Raw genomic sequence first — 10,857 nt, forward strand, 5'->3', positions numbered from 1 at the left:
ATTTGCATGGAGATGCTAAAGCATGGCTGCGCAATTTGTGGAGAGATAAGGATCCGGCGCTCCAAAATGCGGATGCCTTTATTAAAGCGATGGATGGGTGCTTTTTATCAAGCATTGACGTGGATCTTGCTCGGCAGCAGATACATGGACTGAAGCAAGGGAGGGCCAGCGTAAGGCAGTACCATGCCCGCTTTTTCGCTTTGGTCAGTGCCCTGGAATGGGACAGAGATTCGGCTCCTGTAAGAGACCTGTTTTGGGAGGGATTGCACGGCTCGGTTAAAGATGAAATTGCGAGGGGGGAGAGACCCCGGACCACGCAGGAGATCGTTCAGAGGGCGCTGGCGGTGGGGGTGCGGCTGGAAGGACGTCCGTGGAGCAGGGACGAAGGGCGTGGAGGGCGCGAACCAGCCAGGGGCTCCTCCTTCCTTCCCAGAGAAGCAGCGCGTGCGCAATCCACGCCTCCGCCAGGAGGAGGAGCGGAACCTATGGAGGTTGGAGGTGCAAGGGCTCAGTCAGCAGCCAGAGCCCTAGCACCGGCAGCAGTGAAAGCGAAGCCTCCTAGAGGGAACAGGAAGTGTTACATCTGCGATGATCCACAGCATATGGCGAAAGAGTGTCCCCAGAGGCTCCACAAGCACACTGCAGCCTCAGCAATGGTAACTGCAGCAACGCAGCAAGGACAACCACAGCAGGGAAACGACGGAGTCTGGTTGGAGGAAGAGGCACTGGGGCCCAGCCAGACGTGTCAGTGAAGCAGTCCCCAGAGATTTTACAGCCCATGGACCCCCTCCCGCCCAAACCGGTAGTGAGGCTCACCGCGTCGCTCCAGCTGCCCAATGGAATCACCATGGACGTGCCAATCACCATTGACTCCGGAAGCAATGCGGACTTTATAGGGCAGGACTTTGTCGACCGGCACGCTATACAGTTGCTGCCTGCCACGCTGCCCCTGCAGGTTGTCACGGTGGATGGCAGGGAGCTGCTAGGGGGGCAAGTGGTGAAGCAGACGCCACCAATGGTGATGCGACTTGGGAATCACAGGGAAATCATCAGCTTCAATGTCACTCAACTATCGGACACGCCCATTGTATTGGGCATGAGTTGGCTGGACAAGCACAGCCCGACGCTGGCTTGGTACCAGAGGCAGCTGACCTTCGGCTCTTCCTTTTGCGCTGAACACTGCATCGTGCCCAGGCAGGAAGGAGGGGAAGAGGAGTCACAGCTGCAGCTAGGCACGCTGCAAGCGGTTCCCCACAAGTACGCAGAATTTTTGGAGGTTTTCTGCGAGAAGGAGGCAGACAGGCTACCCCCCCACAGACCATATGACTGCAAAATTGACCTGCTGCCGGGGGCGGCGCTGCCCAAAGGGAAGCTGTATTCCATGTCTGAGGACGAACTGCAGGAACTCAAAGAGTTCATAGATCATAATTTGGAGCGCGGTTTCATCCGAGAGTCCAAGGCAGCGGGGGGCAGTCCGGTATTCTTTGTTAAGAAGCGGGACACGCCCCAAAAAAGACTTGTAGTGGACTTTCGCATCTTGAACAGTGTGACCAAGCCATCGGACTTCCCCATGCCCCGAATCGACGACCTCCTCGCAAAGGTACGGAAGGGCAGAGTGTTCACCAAGTTGGACCTGCGAGGGGCATACAACCTCATTCGCATGCGGGAGGGAGATGAGTGGAAGACAGCCATGTTCACGCCCCTGGGCACCTACGAATATAGAGTTATGCCTTTTGGATTGCAAAATGGCTCCCACGTTTTTCAAGCTTTCATGCATCACGTGTTGGCGGGGCTCCTCTACAAGACGTGCGTCTGTTTCTTGGATGACATCCTGATCTTTTCGGAATCGCAGCAGGAGCATGACAGACACGTCAAGGAAGTGCTGAGCAGGCTACAGCAACATAGGCTTTACGCCAAGCTGGAGAAGTGCCAATTCGACGTGACCGAGGTGGATTTCCTGGGCTACAAGTTGTCTGATAAAGGGCTCGCCATGGACAGCGCCAAGGTCCGAGCAGTGTTGGATTGGAAAAGCCCACGCAACCGGAAGGAGGTCCAACGGTTTGTCGGCTTCGCGAACTTCTATCGCAAGTTTATCAAAGGCTTTGCGATGCAGACAGCGGCCATCACGGACACGCTCAGCTCCAAGAAAAAGAAGTTCATCTGGACAGAGCAGGCGGAGCAGTCCTTTCAGGCACTCAAGCGTCTCTTCGCGTCGGAAGAGCAGCTGCTTCATGTCAACCCCAGCAGGCCGATGAGGGTGGAGACAGACGCTTCGGACAGAGCCGTGGGAGCAGTCCTGCTGCAGAAAGACCCGCAGGGGGTTTGGAGGCCGGGAGCGTTTTACTCAAGGAAGCTCAGCAAGTCCGAACAGAACTACACCATCTGGGACAGGGAGTTGCTGGCCATTCATGCAGCGTTCAAAGCGTGGAGGCACTTCCTGATCGGCGCCAAGCACACGGTGCAGGTCTGCACGGACCACAAGAATCTAGAGCACTGGCGCACGGCACAGTTCCTGAACCAGAGGCAGATACGTTGGGCTGAGTTCTTTGCGAATTTCGACTTCCGAATAGAGTATGTCCCGGGGGACACCAACATCATGGCGGATGCTCTCTCCCGTAAGCCACAGTATCTGGAGGAGGCAACGCCAGCGGCCGCCATGCACATCTTCGCACCGACAGTGTGGGCGTGCGCGGCGGCGACAGTTGACCTGGATGCGGTGCGACGAGCGTTGCAGGATGACTCCTTCGCGCAAGCAAAGATGGCAGAGGTGCACAGGGGCACGGCAGCGACCGACGAGTTCCAGCTGCGAGATGGTTTGCTCATCCGTAAAGGGGCCATCTACGTGCCGGGAGACGAACTTCGCGCCAAGGTACTGCAGCAGCTGCACGACGCGCCCACTGCCGGGCACTTTGGCAAGGAGAAGACGGTGGAATTAGTAGCCAGAGACTTCTGGTGGCCCGGAATTAGAGGGGAAGTCGCGGACTACGTGGCGAGGTGTGACACCTGCCAGAGGTCCAAACCAGTGCACAGACCGCCGGCCGGACTGCTGGAACCGCTGCAAACTCCGTTCGAACCATGGGAGAGAGTGGCCCTGGACTTTGTCACGGATCTGCCCAGCTCGAGGGGCAAGACGGCTGTGCTGGTGGTGGTGGACTTGTTCTCCAAGATGGCACATTTCATTCCGTGTGCGAAGGTGGCCACGGCGGAACAAACCGCCAAACTGTTCATAGACCACGTGTTCAAGGTTCACGGTCTGCCGCGGTCTATTCTGTCCGACCGAGGGCGACAGTTCATCTCGAACTTCTGGCAGAGGCTGATGGGCTTCCTGAACGTCAAGATCAACCTGGCGTCGGCTAGACACCCGCAGACCAACGGGCAAGCGGAGCGGGTCAATGCCATCATGCAGCAGTACCTGAGATGTTATGCGAATCAACAGCCTGCGACGTGGGTGGATTACCTGCCTCTCGCCGAGTTCGCCTACAACAACACGAAGCACGTGTCCACGGGGGTCACGCCGTTCTTCGCCAACAACGGGAGGCACCCCAGAACCTTCCCGGGACTGGAAAGAATGGGGGAGGGGGAGCCGCAGACAGCAGATGCATTCGCGTCGGAGTTGCAGGAGGTCCACGATCAGCTGCGGCGGCATCTGGAGCTGGCTAAACACGCATACAAGGTACAAGCGGACAAACACAGAAGGGTTGGCGAAGAGATCCATGTGGGAGACTGGGTCTGGTTAGCAGCCCACGCAGTGCCGGCCAGGTCGTTGGCGAAGAAGAAACTAGGGCATAAACAACTGGGGCCCTACCAAGTCGAAGAACAGGTCAACCCGGTGGCTTTCAGGCTGGCTCTTCCGGAGGGTTCCAGAATGCATCCGGTGTTCCACAGATCGGTGCTCACTCCCTACAAGGCACCTCACAGGTTTCAGGAACCAGGAACGGCACCGGGTCCGCTCCGAGAGAGAACCGGGCAAGGGGGAGTGGCACAGGAGGAGCGCATCAACGAAGTCACGGAGATTTTGGACTCCAGATGGGGGGAAGAGGGGGTAGAATACCTTCTCGCCAAGGAGGGCACCCCGGCCAGTGCCAACAGCTGGGTGCCGGGCTACGCTTTAGACGAACCTCTGCTCAAAGAAGAGTTTCATGCCCTCTTCCCACATAGGCCAATGCCAGCAGACTTTTTCGACGACTGGCTTTTCACGCCCACGCTTTCAGCCAGCACGTTCCGGGGGTTCGACTCGGACGAGGAACCGACACGAGACGCCCGTTCCCCGGAGGGGTCACCCTCGGGATCTGCTTCAGAACCCTCGTATTGGTGGGATGATCGACCAGAGGAGCAGTTCCGCAGAAGGTGGCTGGAGGGTCCAGGACGAGCAACGTCTCCAGAAGGCAACGAGGGAGAGACGGACATGGACGTTTTCGGGGACGACCCGGGTTTCGAGCACGGCGGCACAGAGATGGAAGCGGAGGTGACCGTCGTCAACGAGAGCAGGGAGGAAGAACCGGAAGACTTCGGATGGCGGCCTGCCACGGGAAGCGAACTGTATCCGACATTCGTCCCCCTGACACGGCAGCACCCAGATCCCGCACCGGAAGGAGGGGAGGGGGGAAGAGGGGGCTTCGAGGGGGGGATGGATGTCAGGGGTTCAGGAGCAGAGGCAAGGGCAAGGGAGGAAACAGAGAGCGAGGGAGAGGAGGCAGAAGAAAAGATGAGTGATGACGACGACCCGAGATCTCCGAGTCTTTCCAGTGAATCAGAAGATTCACAGAAAGGAGCACCAGTGGCCAGGGCAAGGGGGGAGCCTAGGGGGACACCCCAGGAAGATAGAGCCAGAGGGGACTCAGAGGGGAGCAGTTGGAAATCAGGACCAGCGTCACCGCCAGAGAGCAGGGAAGAGGAAGGGCGCCAGGGATCAAGCGCGGGCAGCTCACAACAGGGGGGAGGGCACGAGTCAGGAGTGGCCACACCTCCATCGGGGAGCGAAGAAACGGTCAGACGGAAGGTGGAAGGTTGGGCGCGCGTGCCAAGTTCAAATGCACAGGAAGGTGGCGCAGTAGGCAGCCCGGAAAGGGAGCCAGGTCCTAAAGCCCGCCGAAAGGAGGGAGAAGAGTCAGGGGGGTCAGCGTCAGCGTCAGAGGAATCCCGGAAGGAAGAGACCCCGGGGGGCAGAGGGACCCAGAGAAGAACAGTCAGGCGGAAAAGGTGGAGCAAGGCTAGGATATTAAGTTGGTGTACAAGGGGCGGAGACTCAGATGGAGCTTCGCCGATCTAACCATGAGACGTAGAGTTGCACGCAGCAGCTTGAGAATGGAAACTGTAACTCAATAAAGACTTTTATTTAATGATCGCTGGCTAGCGTGATCCTCTGTGAGCTAGGATCTGGAAGCAGCTCTGACATATATATATATATATATATATATATATATATATATATATTTAAATGCAATAAAAAAATGAGATCAATGTGTCTTTTGTTTTGTTTTGTAACCCACTATTTACAATCAAGTGGTAAAGAACTTTAAATAAATAAATAGACAAATAGACAAATAAGCCATAAATGCCAGTGTTTCAAGATCAGACTGATTAGGTTATAATTGCTGTGATCTTTCTTTGTAATTCTTAAATAGCTCTAACCATAAGAATCATATAGAAGTGTTTACTGTACCATTGTAACCCTACTCCTGCATTATGTCTTCTAGGTGTTTGCCAGAACGTGCTTACAATACCATCATGAATGCCGTCATGTTGTTTCAAATTATTTAAATGATTAAACGATTGGTTAATTCCACAATATGATGGAAATAATGTTTGTGTGCATTTCTTCTGTTCCATGAACAAATATGCAAATTATTATACTTTTTTCACTTCACAGAAGCGAATGTAATTTCCCCCCACTATTTTCTCACTGTTTAGCACTTTTATCATGTGCTAAAACAGGTATGCTCACAATCAGATCGCAGCTGCGGTCTCCTCCTGCTTAGCACATTTATGCAGCTTATTTATTGCAAGTAATGAACCGGCAAGACCTGAAAAATAAAAGCAAGTTCCGGAATAATGGACATTTTAACTGCTGTAATTTCTCAAGGCCATGTTAAAGTCTTTGGAGTACCTGCTATGTGCTCTTCACAGCTATATCTTCCCCTTCACCCCAATAAACTCATTATATTAAGTTACTAAAGAACAGGTTCTTCAAAAGTGCTTGTTGCCATGATTATAACTATGACAACTTTCCCAGCAAAATAAAACCACCCAGAGCTTTAAATTACAATTAGAGCAGCAGTAGATTGCAAAGATGGTTGAAGTTTCCTGAATGCATAAAAAACAGCTCAAATAACAACCTACTGGAAGAGGTAAAAAGTATCTGGGAAAGCAGAAGAGTGTTCAGAAAAGCTCAAGGGCTTTTATTTCTCATAAGAGACATTTAATAGGCAATTTAACTATTGGGCTCAGATACTGAGGTGGGGGAGAGATTCAATTCAGTTAACATTTAAAGTTGAACCTACCTGACCCACACTTTAAGAAACAATATACAAACTGAAACGCAGTCATCCTTCAAAATGCACACTTACCTGAACTCTCTAGCCAAGGAATGTGTACAAAAATGCATATACTAGTGTAAACAGTGCATATAAATACATATATGAGTGAAAATGGCATAACATTGCTTTACAAAAATGTGTATATTAGGCAAAACTGCACACAAAATGTGTATAATTTGCACAAAAATACAGATAATTTTCATTAGGCCATTTTTTAAAAATGCAAATTGATACAGAAATGTGGAGAACTGAATTTAGAATTAAAATTTAAGAATAAAAATTAAGAAAACCCTGAATTTGACAGGCTTGCCCATGAGCTCAGATTGCTTCACAGACTGTTGGAACAAAACGTTGTTCATACAAACCAGGGTGTTTTTTTCAGAAAAGCAATTTATCTCTCCAAGGATGGGAAATATAGAACACTTGTTAAAAAATCAATGCACATCATTATTGCCTTTTAACATATCTTAGGGCCAAAGTTCACATGACAATCTGGAAGAAGAAGCTTTGCCTGCAGGTGTATATACTTATTCCTGATTTCTGGGAAATGTTAGACAGAGCCAGTAGATGGCACTCTTTACTTACAATCTGCGTTGAAAAATGACAGCCTTCTACAAACAAGGGAGGTTTTGAAATTGACCAGGGAGCTTAAATGATTGCGGTTGTGTGACAGCTGCCTTTTGCATCTTGAGTCGAACTAACCCACCCCGTCCTTTGCTGAAGATTGCTAGTTGTCAAGGGGTTTGTGTAATATTTACGTAACAAGACACCAAATGAGTAGTAAAGACCAAGGGCAGAACACTCCCAGCTGGTTGACATTTTGCAGTGTCATTAAAACTGCATTCCACATGGAAAGCCTGGGAAATGCAGAGTGAGAACAAAACAAAAGCAGAAGTGTTAAGACCTTGTTTGCTTTTAGGATCAGCTAATGGCCACAGCAGGTGAGTAAACAAAATCAGGGTTTATTGGTTGTTGTAATGATGCAGCTAACATGCACCCAAGCTTATCTTTCCCATCAGTGGCCTGAAATCCATATGAACACAAGACCAGGAGCAGCTCTCAGTCCATCTGTGTAAATGTGCCACCCACTACAGATGCATTCTGATGGACATTTACCTGGGAGCAAGCACCACAGAGTTCAGCAAGATTTGCTTTAGAGTAAAGATGCATGCGGGAGGTAGTGGAAGACAGGAGTGCCTGGCGTGCTCTGCTCCATGGGGTCACGAAGAGTCAGACACGACTAAATGACTAAACAACAACAACAAAAGATGCATGTCCATGATCACTGCAGATGGTGACAGTAGTCACAAAATTAAAAGATGCCTCCTTCTTGGGAGAAAAGTGATGACAAACCTAGACAGCATCTTAAAAAGCAGAGACATCACCTTGCCAACAAAGGTCCGTATAGTTAAAGCTATGGTTTTCCCAGTAGTGATGTATGGAAGTGAGAGCTGGACCATAAAGAAGGCTGATCGCCGCAGAATTAATGCTTTTGAATTATGGTGCTGGAGGAGACTCTTGAGAGTCCCATGGACTGCAAGAAGATCAAACCTCTCCATTCTTAAGGAAATCAGTCCTGAGTGCCCTCTGGAAGGACAGATCCTGAAGCTGAGGCTCCAATACTTTGGCCACCTCATGAGAAGAGAAGACTCCCTGGAAAAGACCCTGATGTTGGGAAAGATGGAGGGCACAAGGAGAAGGGGATGACAGAGGACGAGATGTTTGGACAATGTTCTCGAAGCTACTAGCATGTGTTTGACCAAACTGCGGGAGGCAGTGGAAGACAGGAGTGCCTGGCATGCTCTGGTCCATGGGGTCATGAAGAGTCAGACATGACTAAACGACTAAACAACAACAAAAGATGCATGTGGTCAGAGTGTCAGGCAGGCAGCAGTAGGTTTCTGATGGCATGCTACAGCGGCAGCTTTCAGTTTCTGCCTGCATCTAAGGGGTGCAGCTGTTTCCATGGATTCACTATAGCAACCAAGCTGGGCAAAGTATGCCTTTGTTTGTTTTGAAGGCTGGGCTTCAGGGAAGGGAGAAAAATATGCCAGTCCTTCATTCTGCCTGTCAGCATTTTCACTGTGGTGCTAAGTGGGCCAAATCTGAATGCACTTTTTCATCTCCAAGGGGTGTGGGCTGAGAGGTGATTAAGTGCTCCTTAGTATAACCAGCAGACAAGTCTTTCCTCTCTCCTTCCTATTTCAACTAAATTGAACCTCATCCTAAGCCTTAAATTGAAGGGGAGCATTAGGAAACATGTGTGCAAAGGAGGAATGAGGAATGTGTGTTTCTCACATCAACCCCAGCCAACATGGTAAGTGATCAAAGATTATGGGAGTTTAGTTTCAGCAACATTTGGAGGGCCACAGATTTCCCCTCCCAGGTTAAAGATTACAAAATGCTGAGTATTGGTCCTCTCATTTCTGAACAATTTCCTGTTTCTCCACAAGCTGCCCTTTATTGACATTGATGGTAATTCCTTCTCCCGGTCTTTCAGATTTGCTTCTGACCTTTTCATGGCCCTGTTATTTGTTTGACTTTGATCCATCTTGATACGTCATAGACTTTGTTCCATAAAATTGTGTCTTGTTTGCCCTGACAAATGTCCCTGTAGCTCAAGGATGGGGAATCTGTTTCTCTCTAGATATTGTTGCACCACCATTCCGATCACACCTGTTGTTGGCTGAGGCTGGTGTGAGCTGGCATCAAACAACGTCTGGAGGGCCTTCCTATTTATTCATTAAAAAATATTTATAAAAAGTATTTATATAGCGTATTTATTTATAAAAAGTATTTATATAGTGTCTCTTAGGCAAACCTCATACTTTTCACAACCTTAATACAACAGAATGCATTAAAATATAATAAATTAAACAAGCACTATTGATAGTCAGAATTGTTTTTACAATGAATGGTTGGCATCAATAACCAGCAAAAGCCTCAATAGAAAGGTAACGTTTCAACCTGTGCTCAGATTGCTCCACTTTTGCTCCTCCTTCCTAGGGAATGGGATTAACCCCGAGTCAGCCCAATACATTTTGTGACCTGAGGTGAACTATAGAATGGTGCCCCACCACTATGTCATTTTCTACCAAGGAAAGGTTTTCTGTCACATGCGCCCAAGCACATGGGAGGAAAAGCCAGTGTTGTCCAACTGTGCGTGCACTTGCTTACTTTATTTCCAGTTAGGAGAATGTACCACCAGCTCCACAAGGACACCCGTAGCCAAAGATGCCCTGTCAGTTTACTGACCTAAATGCAACGCACCACACAATGGGAGAGCAAGCAAGCACAAAAGCAAGGCTAACACACACAAAAGGAAGCAGCGCACCATTCCACACATCCTGGATTAAAGTGGAGACAGATTCAGGTAGGTAGCTGAAGAAGATTCAGGTAGGTCTGAAAAAGTGTGCATGCATATGAAAGCTCATACCAAGAACAAACTTAGTTGGTCTCTAAGGTGCTACTGGGCAATTAATATATATATATATATATATATATATATATATATATTTCTAAAGAGGAGACACTCACTCACATTGCTCTTGCTCACTAGCTGGCAGCAAGCAAGCAGGAGTACTTTGCAGATTTGCAGCAAACCATTCTCGTGGTGCTGTGTGAACGCAACCACTGCATGCTTCCCTCAGTTATGTAAATTAATGTAGTTCCACTAGACTAAGCTAAAAGGACATAGACAGAGTTACCAAAGCTTGACTTTCAAAAAGAAAACCAAGATATTTGGGCTAAGAAAACTCTGTGATCTTTCAGCATCAGACAGCTTATGCAATGTAACAACATCACGTACCCTCAGACCAATCTCTAGATGGAAAGGTATTCTAAAAATATGCATGATTAATCCAATTGCACATGCGTCATACCGCTCTTACAAGTGTATGACACAGACAAAAAGTAAATAAGCTTCTGAGCGCATGTGTGAAGCTTTCCTGGCTAAAAATCACACTTCGCACAAATGCTTCTTTCTTACAGTATCAAGCAATCCTTTCAAATAACTAACAAAAGCCTGAGTTTGGAACAAAAACGAGTTTAACCTGATATCAGCAGCTCCTAACAGTCATCACTAAACAACTTTTTTTAGATTTCAGGTGTGATCTAACTTCAGTAATGGAAATCAAAGTATGTTTATATTGGTTTCTGTGACAGCTAGGTGATAGTTTGGATAATGAATGGACTATATTATTGATAATCTTGGGACTGACATGACAAAGTCATATTGGTAACATTTGATACAACAGTTGATCCACTGCTTCATAATGGCTTCCTGTGTTATATACAAAATAACTATCAATAATACACAGAG

Source organism: Podarcis pityusensis, assembly GCF_964106645.2.
Source record: "Podarcis pityusensis genome assembly, chromosome: 9".
NCBI lineage: Eukaryota > Metazoa > Chordata > Lepidosauria > Squamata > Lacertidae > Podarcis > Podarcis pityusensis.